Here is a 14,872-nt window from a genome sequence, read left to right as displayed (position 1 = left end):
CACTATTGTCCTTTCTCATCTTTCATTTATGGCTTATTCTTCATTCCAGCTCTCTTGCTTGGATTACAAAACTACATCTCAAACTTGCTACTGGATACCTCTCTTTGGATGTCCCACAGACAACTCTAACTTAATAGGATACAAAACAAAACTCATCTGTCCCTGCTGTGTTTTAATATCAGTGAGTGGCACCAACATCCCTTGATCACGGGGAAAACAGTATATCACATCATCTTCTCCGTATAATAACTTACCATCCTCTGTTGATACGTACTCTGGAAATCTTCTGACTATCTCCATTTCTCTCCACCCCTTTTGCCAGTATTCTGAAGCACACCATCATCATTTATCACCCAAATACTTAAACTAGTTTCTAAACTCATCTTCCTGCAAAAATCTTGTCCTCTTGTATAACTTCCACCATATTAAATCGAAAGTGAGATTTCTAAATCCAATATTTGATTATATTACATTTAAGCACTTATTTAACACCCCAAAATGTTCTAAGTGTCATGTGTTTTAATTTATTTAATGGTTTAAAAAAGCCTGCTTCATAGATGAGGAAACTGCAACCTTAAGAGGTTGACTTTCCCAGATCAAATATCAGAAAGTGATGAAGCCAATTGTGGGACTTCAACACTCTGGCTGTAGTTGTTAACTATGAATTCTACTGCCTCTCTATTTCCCTGACATAATGTCCTTTACTATTCTGCTAATTTTCAACATTTTCATTTTGAGTGTTAAAACCTGGGGATAACTAAAGTTTACCTAACCTCCCAAAACATGTTTAGAGATGGTAATGATTAGAGCTTAAGTTAGCACTCATTTGAACATCACAACAAACTTGGTGATTTTCCTAAGACAGAAAGTAACTACTAAGATGCTTATTTGGCTCATAAAATTTCGCATTGCTAGACGACAGCACAGTTGAAAAAGACCCCATTTCTCAAACTCTAAGCCACACTTCCTATTATTTTAAAGTATTTCACAAATATTTATAGATCCCCTGTTATGATCAAAATATTATCATAGGGGCTGTGGAAAAAATAGTGGTGAATTAGACGGATATGTTTCTTCTACTTGTAGTTCTTTGGTTTTGGTAGAGATAGAGAATTTTGAACAAAGAATTAAATAGTTAATAGTTTATTTATATTACTTAACCTTTACAAAGGAGAAAGACCACATACTTAAAAATGGGATAATATGACCTGGTCTGAGAAAGCTTTCTAGAGAAAATGATATTTGAAATAAACTCTAAAGAATGGACAGGATAATTTTGACCATAGCTCCAGAATGATTCATTTCATTTAAATGCTGCCCTGGCTGCACATCCTCTGTGACTGCTGATCAGAGTCAGTGTCTACATAATCTCAAGTTAGAGACATAAAATGTCAGTCAATTCAGGGCAATGAGGGCAGCATCTTAATAACTGAATTCTACTGGATTGGTGAACGACTATTTTTGGAATGTCTGCTCTCAGATCATTACTGTTCAAATAAATCTGAAGCTGCTAAATAATTATGAGGTGTAGACCTTATCCTTAAGGAAATTTTTCACTATCTGCGGAGATAAGATGAACACAGATTAAACAATTTAGGAAGAACATCTTGCAAGCACTCAGGATTTAAATACTGTGCTACTAGACAGCCTTTATTCAAATATACTAATTTTCCTTACCTGAATTTTTTTTCACACCAACTAGATGATTTCTGCTTCTTTACTAATTGCATTTTATTTAATTAAGACATTCTACCTTATCCTACATGACTGAGTCCTAGTCTGCACCCCTCTCTTCATTCACTGTAAGTGGCTCCCAGCTACCTACAGGGAAAATTCAGCCTGGTTGAAGCCTGTCACCTGGAAGATTTCTTGTTTCTTTTCATTTTTATGTAATTTTGAAAGAACCCCAGATTTTGTGTAACTACTCTAATAACAGCTGTTCATTCCCACACAAGGTTGTGCATTCAGTTGCTGGGCAGTTCAATTTTGTTTGTTTGTTTTTTTTTACTATCTTCTTTGAGCTTCAGCTACCATGAGAGCATACAGTATTGGATTTCAAAGAGTTATTTTCTGTTTATCTCCATTTTGAAATAGAATGTTGACAAAAATATGTCTAATTAACTTCTACCCCTTATTTTATATTGGACAACAGCTCATAAAATATTTGTAGTTTATTAACTAAAATATACATTGACTCTGTGTGTCTGGACTATTTCTCATTTTAATAAAAAAATCTCTGCTGTTTTTTCCAGTGTCTAAAAATAGGTAGATATAGAAATTAACTGAAAAAAGTTTTCAAACAAGTCATCAAAAGCAAAGTTTCCCATCTGCCTAACACCATCATATCCTCCGTTGATAGACTGGAAGATTGCTGATGCTTTCTCTTCCCTAGTTATGTGTGTGAAGTTAACATATAAATGAGTATAAACAGAGTATATCAGGCCTCAGCTTAAAAGTCACCTCACTGGTGATGGCTTTTCTGAGCCCTGTAGACTTGCATATGTTCTTTTTAATATTCCCCCATAGTATTCTGTTCTTTCCCATCTCAATCTGCATCATTCATTGTTGCATCTTCTCATTGAAAGTCTATCCTCTGTGCCAGACAAACTCTATAGGACAATTGCAACATTTACCTTTAATTTTATCTACTCCCAGTTCTAACACAGTCTAGAATATAAAGCGGGATCAACATATGTTTAATAAATAAATAAAAACAATAAGAATTGGAACCTACTGTGGTTTACATGGACAGACCCCCTAGGCCTGGAAGCCAGGTTCTATTTGGAGAGCAAAAAATCAAAAACAAAAACCAAGAAACAGAAAAAACACCCAGCATGATTTTGGTCATTCGATTATTCAGTCTGGACCTCAAATTTCATAATTTTTAAAATTAAGAGATTGGAGGAGAGTACAACGACTCTCCAGCTTTTGCAACTATACACATCTTTCCTTTATTTTGCATAGGACTTATTGGGTTTTATCTACAGACAACTTGAAAAAAATGAAAATTGAATGATTGCCTGTCTTAATTGGCTATTATTTCCCCAACTATAGCAAATACCTTCTTACATTTAAAATATGACTGAGTTTAACATGGTTTTAAATTTTAAGTGCAACATTATATGCTTTCAAATTAAAATGACATATTTTAAATTGATGTTCCATATTTCACTGTAAAAATAGTTTGATTTTCTCTCTGACTTTAAAAAATAATAATTAAAATACTTGTTTCAATAATATAGCTTTTGTTGATATAAAAGTATTTCCTTTAGAGTAGTGCATGTGCTATGTTGTAAACTTCTACAGTTGCTATGGGTATCACTAAAATGTCACTTTCTTTTTTTTAAATCTTAATCTCCTGCATTCACAGTTATATCTCACATATTGACATATCCATACCTTCTAAGAGGAAAATGGCTAATTGAAATAAGGTATACGGGGGATGGACATTTTGTATCAGAAAATCAAAAGCAAAGAATGAATTCATTAATACAAACATTTAATTAAACAAAATAATCTTGTAAAATAAATAGGCATTGTGCATCTTCTCAAGGAGAAGCAAAATGATTACATTTTTCAGCATAAAATACTGGAATTAAATGATAGACAGATGGGATCGTCTTGGCCAGAGGTCATTTATTGTGACCCTTTTTAAGATTGACTGCAAATCCATCAAACTCTACATTTGTGGAGCTGCTAATGAGTACCTAATTAGGAATTAGTCAGCCATATTAATAATGTGTAATATGCCCCAAGCCTGTCAACAAGGAGAACAAAACATTCACCATCCTGAATGTTAGGTTTATTGATGTTTGTCTAAATAAGTGACCTTTGTACAGCAGATACAGTTCCCTTTTGGAAAGGGAATTCCGCTTCCTAAAATTATCAGGAATGGTAAAGGTAAACATCTGGGGGAAAATAAAAAGCCCTAAGTTATATGCAAGTGTTTACTCTCTTGACAGAAAATTGTTTCCTTTCCAAATTCATACTCTTTTAATTAATCAATTTGCTTATTTCAAATTATTTTAAAAGATACCCAATGTCTTCTTCTTCTTTTTTTTTTTTTTTTTAAGAGACAGGGTCTCCACTGTTACCCAGTCTAGAGTGCAGTGGCAGGTCACAGCTCACTGCAGCACTCAACTCCTGGGTTCAGCCTCCTGTGTAGCTAGATATATATATAGTTGGGATGAGGTTTTGTTATGTTGCCCAGGCTGGTCTGGAACTTTTGGCCTCAAACAATCCTCACATTCTTGGCCTCTCAAATGCAGGAGTTATGAGCATGAGCCACTGTCCGTTGTCTCCTATGTTCTTGTTTAGTATAAATATATGTATGTATATATGTATTATATATATGTGTGTGTATAGATAATTATATATAATTAGAAAAGGACAAAACAATGTCAGATTACTTTGTTTTTGTGCAAATCATTTCATTAAGTTTCATATCAGGAGAATTTCAGAGGTAAATTTTTCCCTTTGGCATTAGTTTAGAATGTATGAACTCCTCAAAAATCAAACAAACAGGAAATAGCAGTGCTTAAACATTAATGCTAACCTCTGTATTCAAGAAAGTCAGAAAAGAGAGATTAGTATTTTTCCTTAGGTTAACCACATGAAAGAAGTTGACAATTTCAACCCATATTCACCATTCTCACATTTCCCTAGCGGAATATTTCACATATCCTTTCCAGACAACATTTAATCATTAAAATAAAAGTTAGAACAATACATCTGTGGCCAAAATGTTTGAGAGAAACAAAGTAATAGAGTGTCCTCTCAATGGCTAGACCTCTTAAAATGACAAAATATCCGATGACAAGCTATCGAAGAAGTTAGGAAGGAAGGAAAAGGAAAAAGAAAATTGGTTTTGGATCACCCAACCAGTAGAGACCAAGTGTATGTCTTAGGTCATTTTAGTAACTTGTGCAAAAAAATAAAAAATAAAAAATAAATAAATAAATTTCGAGACACAAATAACAAAGGGCATGTGTCTTGCAATGAAAATTATTTTGAGTTATTTCGAGTTGTTAAAGTGAACAGTATTCAGTTAATATCTGCAGTGATTATTGGATTCTTTGATCAACTTTGACAATGAGATTTTAAAATAATTAACTTTAATAAGTTGCTTTTCCCAGAGTGTTTTAAGAACTCACTCATACTTTGCCTTGAAATATATATTTGATGAAAAATAAATACTTAAATAAAATAACACACACACTCATTCATCCTAGTTAGATTGCTGCTGCTGTTGTTTTTTACATTTTTTTAAGTGACCATCCAGCAAGTAAACTGGTCTTAAGTTTAGGCTTTGCAGAGAAACTGCAAACCTACACGTTAGAGAATATCAGATGCTAAGAAAGTTTCAGACCTATTTCTATTAAAAATAATAATTTACTTGTATTTGCTCAATCAAAATGAGCTTCTTATGGAAGAAATAATCTAACAGCCAGGTGTAAATGCGCAGAAGCACAGTGCCAGGAAAAGTATATAAGGATAGAAATGTATTGATATTGTTTTCACAGCAGCTGGTTTAAAGCAGGCCTCTGTCTTAGCAAATATCAGGTGCTGAGAGAGTTTCAACATATATCTATTATGAAAAAATAATAATTCACTTGTATTTACTCAATCAAAATGAGCTTCTTATGGAAAAAATAATAACCAAACAGCCAGGTGGAAATGTCCATAGAAGCAGGAAGAGAACAGAAGACATTTTAGTGTAATTCTGGGTCTGATGAGTAAATCCTCCCACCTCAGTGCTCACATAAAAGAGGATTTAAGACTATCCAGGAAATTTTCTAGGAATGAAAGATTTTCTAACTTCTTCTTAAGAGACTTCACTCTACTTGTGGCCCCTTAACATAAGTTGCTTTTGTCATGGCTGTGGCAGCCATTGTAGTATTTGAACAGAACTCCCTATTTTGCCTGATGGCCTTGACACCCTACCAAAGAGATGGGCCCTATATGTAACTCTTGGCACACAGAAGTTAGGTACTATCTGCACTATTCCATTTTTTCATCAAAAAAAAACTGAATAGCCTGAATTTAATATGATGCTTAGGCACAGGATCAGAGGAAATTGGGTTTAAATTTTTCTGCTCTACTAGAAAATGGTGGAGAATTTTCTGTATTATGCTTTCCTCAAATGTAAAATGAGAATAAAAACAGACATGCTTGATGTGGCTGGCAAATAGTGAGGGCTCAATATAGGTATAAAATATAATATTTTCATGTCATTCCTCTTTCAAGTCTGCCTTTTCTTTCAGAGCATCCCCTGTTGCCTGCTCCTAGTATCAAGATCTATACTGACCTTTGTTCCTTAAGCAATTTATTGTAAGGTCTCCTTAGTTCCTAATCTTTCAACAGTGCTGGAAATCTCCTTTGTTCTCTTTTTCCTCCATACTCACATACTTCTCAGGCAAGTCCACTCTGATTCTTCATGTCTTTGGGATTAGGAAAAAAAAAAAAAAAACGTAATACTGTGAGGAAAGTTGATTTCATATTTATTTCCTGTATACACACACACATACACACACACAGAGAAGACTTTATTGAATCTACCTAAAGGGCAAATCTTACTTCTCTATGTGATATATAACTTGGTCATAATTGACTTGCGAATTCTAGGTATAATGTGTTGATTTCATGGGGTAAGTTACTAGGCAACTTTAATGGTTTTTAAAGTGTGATATAAATAAAAAAATAAGTATTTTCAAATAAACATTTATTATTAAATATGTTCAATTTGCAGTTAGAATAAAGAGCTTTGTTTCTTGATAATGCATCAGTTAGTACGCAGGCAGCAAACAGAAGGTACATTCCAATTTTTTAACTTGAAAAGAATTTAATAAAGGGTTTACAAAATGCTGTGAGCAGAATGTAAGGGCATAAAGGGATAGTGCTAGGGATCTATAGGGATTAGTAAGGAGGGAGATGCTTCATTTTCATCATCAGTCTTGAAGATCTAAAGGGTGAAAGGCGGGATGTGTTCTACAGCAGAGAATGACACAGTAGATGGGAGGAGATTTTGTAAGTGCAACTATAAACTTTGTTTTGAGAAACAACAGATGCAAGTGTACACCAGAAAAAAATAGAGCTAAAGAAATAAATACTTGACCTCTGTTCTCTTCCTTCTATCTCCAGGCAGTGTGCTTTTTGGCTAAACCCAAACAGAAGGAAGAGGTCAAGAGACCCTCTATTAGGGACGGATGGAGAGTATATCTAGGGGACAAATGGAGGATAATGAGCACAATTTGGTTTTAATAGTCATCGAAAATACTTCGTTCAGAATAAATATATTAAACACATTAGGTTAAAACTTTAAATGAATAGTTAAACCCAGTGCCACCTTAAGTTGATAAGAAAAAAAATGTAATCCCTTCATTGAATGATGTTACATTTGACTATAATTAGCAATGAAAATCAAATGCCAGTTCATTGAATATATTAGGAAGGAAATTTAAAAATAATAATTGGAATATGTTAAACATTAAATGTAATTATGAAAATGCACTTGTATCTTTTAAAAATTGTATATTAAAGAAGTTTAATATGTGAACACACATAGTAGGACACTACATTGATAATAACTTTTCCAAATAACAGGGATTTGCAAATAATAGGCAGTGTAGGTTATTTTGTTATTTAGTGGGGTTATAGAATATATTTTAAAAAGAGACTATTCTGTGGTTGTAAGTGACACAATCCTAATCAACTCCATCTTATATATCATTTATATTGGCTTCTTTATATTGCTAGACAGGTGGACAGGTGTAGAAGTTTGAACAAATCCTTAATGTATTAAACTAGGAAAGTATTAATTTATTCTTTAACAAATGTAGAACCCAGATTGATATCACTCTGGGTTCAAATAATGAGGTATTTATATAAAACTTCAGTTTCTAGAGACTCTAGTTCAAATTGCTTTTAGAAAATGAAAATTTTTGCATATTGATTTTGTATCCTGAGACTTTGCTGAAGTTGCTTATCAGCTTAAGGAGATTTTGGGCTGAGATGATGGGGTTTTCTAAATATACAATCATGTCATCTGCAAACGGACAATTTGACTTCCTCTTTTCCTAATTGAATACCCTTTATTTCTTTCTCCTGCCTGATTGCCCTGGCCAGAACTTCCAACACTATGTTGAATAAGAGTGGTGAGAGAGGACATCTCTGTCTTGTGCCAGTTTTCAAAGGGAAAGTTTCCATTTTTTGCCCATTCCATTCAGTATGATATTGGCTGTGGGTTTCTCACAAATAGTTCTTATTATTTTGAGATATGTCCCATCAATACCTAGTTTATTGAGAGTTTTTAGCATGAAGGGCTGCTGAATTTTGTCAAAGGCCTTTTCTGCATCTATTGAGATAATCATGTGGTTTTTGTCTTTGGCTCTGTTTATATACTGGATTACATTTATTGATTTGCATATGTTGAACCAGGCTTGCGTCCCAGGGATGAAGCCCACTTGATCATGGTGGATAAGTTTTTTGATGTGCAGCTGGATTCAGTTTGCCAGTATTGTATTGAGGATTTTTGCATTGATGTTCCTCAGGGATATTGGTCTAAAATTCTCTTTTATTGTTGTGTCTCTGCCAGGCTTTGGTATCAGGATGATGCTGACCTCATAAAATGAGTTAGGGAGGATTCCCACTTTTTCTATTGATTGGAATAGTTTCAGAAGGATTGGTACCAGCTCCTCCTTGTACTTCTGGTAGAATTAGGCTGTGAATCCATCTGGTCCTGGACTTTTTTTGGTGGGTAGGCTATTAATTATTGCCTCAATTTCAGAGCCTGTTATTGGTCTATTCAGGAATTCAAATTCTTCCTGGTTTAGTCTTGGGAGGGTGCATGTGTCCAGGAATTTATCCATTTCTTCTAGGTTTTCTAGTTTATTTGCACAGAGGTGTTTATAGCATTCTCTGNATTTGCATAGAGGTGTTTATAGTATTCTCTGATGGTAGTTTGTATTTCTGTGGGGTCAGTGGTGATATCCCCTTTATCATTTTTTATTGCATCTATTTGATTCTTCTCTCTTTTCTTCTTTATTAGTCTTGCTAGCTGTCTATCAATTTTGTTAATCTTTTCAACAAACCAGCTTCTGGATTCATTGATTTTTTGAAAGGTTTTTTGAGTCTCTATCTCCTTTAGTTCTGCTCTGAGCTTAGTTATTTCTTGCCTTCTGCTAGCTTTCGAATGTGTTTGCTCTTAATTCTCTAGTTCTTTTAATTGTGATGTTAGGGTATCAATTTTAGATCTTTCCTGCTTTCTCTTGTGGGCACTTAGTGCTATAAATTTCCCACTACACACTGCTTTAAATATGTCCCAGAGATTCTGGTATGTTGGGTCTTTGTTCTCATTGGTTTCAAAGAACATCTTTATTTCTGCCTTCGTTTCGTTATGTACCCAGTAGTCATTCAGGAGCAGGTTGTTCAGTTTCCATGTAGTTGAGCGGTTTTGAGTGAGTTTCTTAATCCTGGGTTCTAATTTGATTGTACTGTGCTCTGAGAGACAGTTTGTTATGATTTCTGTTCTTGTACATTTGCTGAGGAGTGCTTTACTTCCAACTATGTGGTCAATTTTGGAATAAGTAACTGTGATGTGGTGCTGAGAAGAATGTATATTCTGTTGATTTGGGGTGGAGAGTTCTGTAGATGTCTATTAGGTCTACTTGGTGCAGAGCTGAGTTCAAGTCCTGGATATCCTTGTTAACTTTCTGTCTCGATCTGTCTAATGTTGACAGTGGGGTGTTAAAATCTCCCATTATTATTGTACGGGAGTCTAAGTCTCTTTGTGAGTCTCTAAGGACTTCCTTTATGAATCTGGGTGCTCCTGTATTGGGTGCATATATATTTAGGATAGTTAGCTCTTCTTGTTGAATTGATCCCTTTACCATTACGTAATGGCCTTCTTTGTCTCTTTTGATCTTTGTTGGTTTAAAGTCTGTTTTATCAGAGACTAGGATTGCAACCCTTGTCTTTTTTTGTTTTCCATTTGCTTTTTAGATCTTCCTTCATCCCTTTATTTTGAGCCTATGTGTGTCCCTGCATGTGAGATAGGTCTCCTGAATACAGCACACTGATGGGTCTTGACTCTTTATCCAATTTGCCAGTCTGTGTCTTTTAATTGGAGCATTTAGCTTATTTACATTTAAGGTTAACATTGTTATGTGTGAACTTGATCCTGTCACTATGATGTTAGCTGGTTATTTTGTTTGTGAGTTGATGCAGTTCCTTCCTAGCATCGATGGTCTTTAAAATTTGGCATGTTTTTGCAGTGGCTGATACTGGTTGTTCCTTTCCATGTTTAGTGCTTTCTTCAGGAGCTCTAGTAGGGCAGTCCTGGTGGTGACAAAATCTCTCAGCATTTGCTTGTCTGTAAAGGATTTTATTTCTCCTTCACTTATGAAACTTAGTTTGGCTGCATATGAAATTCTGGGCTGAAAATTATTTTTGAATATTGGCCCCCACTCTGCTGTTAGTCTGATGGGCTTCCTGTTGTGGGTAACCCGATCTTTCTCTCTGGCTTAACATTTTTTCCTTCATTTCAACTTCGGTGAATCTGACTATTATGTCTTGGAGTTGCTCTTCTCAAGGAGTATCTTTGTGGCATTCTCTGTATTTCCTGAATTTGAATGTTGGCCTGCCTTGCTAGGTTGGGGGAGTTCTCCTGGATGATATCCTGCAGAGTGTTTTCCAACTTGGTTCCATTCTGCCCATCACTTTCAGGTACACCAGTTAGACGTAGATTTGGTCTTTTCATATAGTCCCATATTTCTTGGAGGCTTTGTTCATTTCTTATTACTCTTTTTTCTCTAATCTTCTCTTCTCAATTCGTTTCATTCATTTGATCTTCAATCACTGATACCCTTTCTTCCAGTTGATCAAATCTGCTACTGAAGCTTGTGCCTTTGTCATGTAGTTCTCGTGCCATGGTTTTCAGCTCCATCTGGTCATTTAAGAACTTCTCTACACTGGTTATTCTAGTTAGCCATTCGTCTAATCTTTTTTAAAGGTTTTTAGCTTCTTTGTAATGGGTTCAAACTTCCTCCTTTAGCTCGGAGAAGTTTGATCATCTGAAGCCTTCTCTCAACTTGTCAAAGTCATTCTCCGCCCAGCTTTGTTCTGTTGCTGTCAAGGAGCTGTGTTCCTTTGGAGTGGGAGAGGCATTCTGATTTTTAGAATTTTCAGCTTTTCTGCTCTGCTTTTTCCCCATCTTTGTGGTTTTATCTACTTTTTGTCTTTGATAATGGTGACCTACAGATGGGGTTTTGGTGTGGATGCCCTTTCTGTTGGTTAGGATTCCTTCTAACAGTCGGGACCCTCAGCTGTAGGTCTGTTGGAGTTTGCTGGGGGTCCACTCCAGACCCTATTTGCCTGAGTATCACCAGTGGAGGCTGCAGAACAGCGAATATTGCTGAACAGCAAATGTTTCTGCCTGATCCTAACTCTGGAAGCTTCGTCTTCCTAGAAATATTGTGTTCTTAGCACAATATTGTACTGCTTTTGTACAATATGACTAAATGACTAAATGAATGCATAATGAAGTCATTAATATCAAATAAAGAAATGACTTGTGGTCTTCAGCATGAATAAAACTTTGTTGAGTAACAGCAATTTATTATATTCATTGATTTCTTAAGGTGACTGACAGAGTTGAATTTAAGTGGTAAATATTGTAAAAGAAAGAGTATGCATTTATTTCTGGTTAAATGTGGTTAGGAACCATTTATTTATTTAGTACCATTGTGCACGAAGCATTTTGCATATGCTGTTACTAGATTTTACCATACTTTCATTGCAAACCATTCTCTGATTTTTTAGATGAGAGACTGCGATATAGAGATACAGAATAACTTGCCTCAAACCACACAGCTTAATGGAGAAAGAGTTCTAGTCCAACTTTCACTGATTCCATAGCCCTTGAGCAACCCCTTCTAAGATACACTAGAACTAATATACTGGGAGTGTGGTGCCTGGGCAGAGACAGGCGAGCCAGGGAAAAACAATTTGTATGTCTCCTTGGGAAATGATCAAAGTACTCAGGTACAGGGCAGGACTTGAACTTCGCAGGTGACCACCACGTATTAAGTTGGCTCTTTTAGACTTGGTGGTGCAGATACAGTATCAACAATAGAAATCAAATTCATTTTTAAAGTTACTGAAAGCTTCCAAAGTTCAATGCAAAAGTTCTGTTATTTGGCTTCAAGGTCAGTAATCCACAGAACAGGCCTGTCTCCCTAGCTCCTGCTCACTATTTTTCTACCTTACTCACTGTTCTTAAAGAAAGGAAGAAAGTGATTATTTTGTGAAGATCTAAAAGTTATTTTTTTCGTTCAGTGTCCTAAAATCTAAATAATTCTTACAAATGTTTAGAAATATTTTATCCTTAGATATGAGATCTGGAAAACTGTGTTTGTCCTTCTGCAGTGAAACAAATGATAAAAAAGAATAAATATTTATAAAAAGTTAAAGAGAACCATTTCACTTTCTTAATAAAGATTTAAAAAGTGCATAATGTTGGACAAATTGTCCAACATTTTATTTAAAGTCTAAAGTGCCTTTGTAGAGTACCGATTCACTTCCTCAGTGAGTGGGGCTTCAGGGAAAACCATATCAGGGGTTCCCTTCATCAACTGCAATTTTGATTCCCATTCCAGTTATGATGATCTTGTTTCTTTGTGTCCTTTCTCTATCAATATATAAGCAGATTTCTTGTTTGTGTGTTCTATAATTCAAGGTACCAGGAGCAAGAATATTTCAGAGTCCTATACTAGGTGCTCCCAAGAGGGATGAAAACCTAAATCCCACTCTGAAAAAAAAAGTTATTTAAGAGTGATAATGTCACACTTATATATAGCTAATGGATGGGACACATCAAATAGCAGTAAATAGTAGTCATAGTTGTAATGTAATGGTAGTCTAGTATTGGTAGTAGTGATGACCAATATTTGCTAAGTGCTTACACTGTGATTTTAAATGCTTACATGTATTTAATGCTTTGCCTATGAGGAGAATAGTTCCTTTGTGGTAGCCAAGACAATGTGTCTCACAGACTTCCAATTGCAGACAGCTCCAAATGCTGCAATTTGAAATTCATCACACCTTTGTACCAGGGCCATACCTTCTATGAACTGCTCACTACAAATGACTGTGTGCATTAGGAATACTAAGTCAGCCTTTTTCCTGGAAGACACAGAACTCCTCTGATGAGCAGCTTCAGCTTGAGGACTCCCTCATGGCTTTGCTGAACTTTTCTTGGACTGCATGGCCATCTATAATGCTTCTACCCCACCTCATCTCTCTATCTTTCATGTCTGCATCATATCTGAGGTCTCCCAGTCTTTTCTGCCTTCTTTTCTATTTCTTGTCTGATAGGCATTTTCTATAATATAATCCTTTTCCATTTAATCCTGGCTTGGGTTATGCTTTTCAAAAGACCTGGACTCACACATTATTATTCTTATTTTATTAGAGACAGCGAGAACCTGTGGTTCAATAATGCCTGCCTAAGGCCACATATTCATTAAGCTACTGGCATGGTATTTACTGTTAGACTTCTGATTTCAGAACGTATGTTAGTAACCACTACACAGATTGGGGAAGTTACAGTTGGAAGGGAAGCAAACAGAAGAACTACTCAAATGCTGGTGTCAGCTACTCAGTAGCTACATCAGAACTAGAGGGGAATTCTGTGCTTTATAAGCCAAAAAAAAAAAAAAAAAAAAAAAAAAAAAAAAAAAAAAAAAAGAAAATGTGGCATGGGCCTTTTATTCTGCAATGTCTGTTTCCAATACTGATACTTACTGGAGGTCCATGTCCCTGCAGGTAGATCCTTGAATTTTTTTATTTGCCCATTTCTACTATGAATCCTGCATCTATTCATATTCCCTTACTTGTTTATCCTTTCCTCGGGGTTTATACACTGAAAATTATTGAAATAGAGTGAATGCTTTGTTCTAGGAATGATAAAGCGTTTACTATATAGCAAACTACTAAATTAATGTTTGGTGAGTCTAGCAAGCTATCTTTGCTTCATGCCACCAAAAGATTTGTATTGTGTATGGTGGACCTAGCTGAGAGAGAGTCTGTAGGTGGGGAGTACCAAAAGTAGAATCTTTTGAGCAGCCATTTGCCACGAGCCTTATAGCGTTTTCTATGTAGTTCCTCTAAGTTCATAAGCTTAACCTTATTGTGGAATGAGTCAAATGAGAATGTGCCCACCTTGCTTACTCTTTAACTATTCCCAGATCATTGAATTTTCACCAGTTTTACCAGGAGAGGAACTTCCTTCCTTCCTTTCTTCCTTCCTTCTTTCCTTCCTTCCTTCCTTTCTTCCTTCCTTTTCCTTCCTTCCTCCCTCCCTCTCTCCCTTCCTTCCTTCCTTCCTTTCTTCCTTCCTTCCTTCCTCCCTTACTCTCTTCCCCTCTCCCTTCCACCCTCCCTCCCTCAGTCTCTCTCTCTGTCTGTGTCTATCTATATATGTATCTGGGTGTATATCCCTCTTTTTTAAATTTGTCTTGATTTTACCTGTAGTGTCTTTCCCTTTTATTTCTCAGACTTAAAGTGTTTTTCCATTTTCCAAATCAAGAGTTCACTGAAGTTTTTTCCACAATGACAGTCTTTTCATCCCATTCACTCTCATATGCTCCAAATTTCTCTATAATAGCAATGCATATTACAGTTCTGTACACCGGCGTGAGATATACAGTGACCAAAGTATCTCAGAGTCACTGATAATTTAGCATTTTAACATACAATGGATTTTAAATAATATTTCTTAGGGGTTTGCTAGTTTTCTGAACTCTAAAAATACCCACATTTTTTCTCATAACTTTTCAGGTTCTCCATGTTAACAAGGCAAAATAAAAGAAGGAGG

This window comes from Rhinopithecus bieti, unplaced genomic scaffold (genome assembly GCF_001698545.2).
Source record: "Rhinopithecus bieti isolate Rb0 unplaced genomic scaffold, ASM169854v2 scaffold_49371, whole genome shotgun sequence".
NCBI lineage: Eukaryota > Metazoa > Chordata > Mammalia > Primates > Cercopithecidae > Rhinopithecus > Rhinopithecus bieti.
The sequence above is the reverse complement of the archived record's forward strand: the minus strand, read 5'-3'. Positions refer to the sequence as shown.